General features: G+C 40.0%; 1 protein-coding gene across 1 annotated transcript in view; it reads left to right on the top strand.

Moving 5' to 3' along the window:
- Positions 1 to 1,449: 1,449 nt before the first annotated feature.
- The window catches only part of ltb4r2b (leukotriene B4 receptor 2b), a 6,693-nt gene continuing 5,467 nt past the window's right edge, over positions 1,450 to 2,675 (top strand). Inside the window, exon 1 of the mRNA XM_014013027.1 lies at positions 1,450 to 1,597. The gene's annotated coding sequence lies outside the window, so the exon portion shown is untranslated. The remainder of the gene's footprint in view (positions 1,598 to 2,675) is intronic.

Raw genomic sequence — 2,675 nt, 5'->3', positions numbered from 1 at the left:
AATAACATCAAACAGCCATCTTCCAACCTGTTCTGCCCCTAGAAATAAGTTACTTTTTCCTCTCTCCTTTCCTCCTGCTTAGCAGCAGGCGCTTTCATGTCTACAGCTGACACCCCCCCCACCCCCCACCCCCCGCGGGTGCGAGTTGTATGGACTTTTTTGCAAAATTTATGGATTTTTAGGGCTCTTTATACATGTAAACGTCCAAAGAGGTTGAAATGTATGTGAACTGGACCAAACTTCAGTCAAACAAGACCCAAAACTTTTATTCCTGATTTAAACTAGCGATCTTGTGAGCTGCAGCTGTATGCTTTTATTTTTTTCTGTCAGGCTGTCGGAGCGCTCCTCCTCCTCTGTCTGGTGCTGGTGTGGGGTGAAAATCCTCCACCTCAGACGTTCAGAGATGTAACTATCTGCGATACTGTGGTCACTCTCCATGTAGCATCAATTATGCTAATGCTAGCTGCCTGTCACGTTCTCTCGTCCTGGCCACACCTCCGCTCTCTAAACCCCCTCCCTCTCCCTCCCACTTTGATGCATTTTTCAAATTTCGCCTTGGGGCGGAGTTATCTTTTCACAGTGGGGTAATATACACTTTAACTTCCTCTCTGAAGGAGCTAAACTGATCTGCATCACTAGAAAATGTCATCAAATTATGAAAACTGATGTTTAAACGATTAAAATTCGCTGGATTTCGGCTGTTTTAGACGCCCTCACTGAAGGTGGGCTCAGCTGACCAGGCCTCAGTTTGTCGTCTGATTTGTTAATGTGTGAAGTTAGCACAGCAACAACGAGCCGCCTGTGTCTCCACACTGTCTCCTCCATGCATTAAACCTGTGGACAGAAGAGACAATGCCAGTTTGGTGTTTTTTTTAGGTTTAGTTTGTTTGTTTACGTCAGATTGTTTGTAAAAGAATGAAATACAAGCCTGGTTTTTAATGTCCCATAAAGGTGAAACTTGAAGAGTTTAGTATTTTACGAGGTGGTATTTGTTCTGAACGACCACTGACTTCAAAGACTACTTGTTCCTGCTCACCTCCACCCTTTCATGGAACCCAGCTTTCCTGTAAAAAAAAAAAAAAGAAAGAAAAAAAAGACTTGTTTGAACCGGTGACAGTGAGTTTTAGACGCCAGCTCCACATTCGTGTTCGTGCTTGCGTGTTCGATACTAGTGACTCGGGAGGGCTTGTGCAAGCTCCTGAATCACTCGTTTCACAACACAAGGCACCGGGGGTGAAAGTTAAGAAGACATAAAAAGGATGCTTGAGGACACACAAATGGGATGACTTCCGATAAGAATGCATGTTTAGTTTCAAAATAATTTCTGTAAATGTTTTTATGTGAGATAAATCACCACGATGATCATACTGTATATGGAGCTGAAGCTGCAGAGCACTTAAGATGAAAAAGTAGGGGAGTTAGAGTTCCACTAAGGACACACCTTTCTCTCTCTCTCTCTCTCTCTCTCTCACTCTGTTGTGGAACCACAACATGTTAGAGCCTGAGAGAAAATGCATGATCCTCTTCTCTATGAGCTGACGGAGACACAGACCCGAGCAGCAGTGGGACATTTTCACTAAAAGTCTTCACATCGGAGGTCAGTTACTCTGATTTTAAAAGCATTTTATTTCTATTGTTTTATTTTTCCCATCGTATCATCTTTAACTTTTAGTATTAAGACTTACTGGTTTACTTTCTAATACCAATCATTTTTTTCATTAATCTTTCACCTCTGTCTGTCAAACCTAAGTTTTCTAGTCAAACTGGATTTCTGAAAAGTTGTGATTTCACCTGATAATAACAACTTCTTTTGCATTTCTKACTTCTACATTTGTTTAAAAGTGTTCAGGAACAAAACAAGTTAATTGTATTTAGCAAAAAAGTAAAGAAATGTTATATTTGGTAGATTATTTTTTAGTCGTAACAATGCTTCTTGGCAATAAATATTAAAGCAGGCACGTGATTGGCAGCACCTGGGGGTACCAGACGCCCAAAACAAAAGTCAATAGCAACAAGAGAATAAGTTGTTGGGCGGAGAAATTTTTTAATTTTTCATCTGCGCAACACTGTGCTCCACTGCTCATCCAACAAAAGCATGTTCCTTACAAATGTGGCACCATTTAAAAGGAAAATCAACAGAGTTTCCAACRGTATAAGGTTTATTGCCAAGAAGAATTGTTACAATGAAATAATCTACCCAGTRCTGGGCACAGTTCCCCTAAAGCACTAATAGGGGAACTAATTTCCTGATTAGTGCTTTTGCTAATTTTAAGATTTATTAGTGGATTAGCACTTGCTAAATTTACAGACTAAATTTAGAAACGCTAATAGGTCTATACATGTTATTGATCAACGTAAATGTTAACAGTTGACGGTGAAAGCTGTCACACATTTTGTTCAAATGTGTCACTAATCCACCAGGTGACAATATATGAACTCAAGTATGACTGTGGAATATCAATGATAAGTCTTGAGAGAGCAACATGTGACTCTTGTTGTCTGTTGAAGAATGTTCATGGGTTGACTGGGTTATTTTAGTGCTTTAGAATGAGCGTTTGCTAAAACTCTCAGTGCATTAGTGCTTTAGTATTAAGGGACCTAAATATTAGGGCTGTGTATTGGCAAGAATTTGGCGATATGATACATATCGTGACAGAGGGATCACGATACAATAT

The sequence above is a fragment of the Austrofundulus limnaeus genome, unplaced genomic scaffold (genome assembly GCF_001266775.1).
Source record: "Austrofundulus limnaeus strain Quisiro unplaced genomic scaffold, Austrofundulus_limnaeus-1.0 Scaffold97, whole genome shotgun sequence".
In the NCBI taxonomy this organism is placed as follows: Eukaryota; Metazoa; Chordata; class Actinopteri; order Cyprinodontiformes; family Rivulidae; genus Austrofundulus; species Austrofundulus limnaeus.
This window is presented reverse-complemented; position numbering and strand designations above follow the sequence as displayed.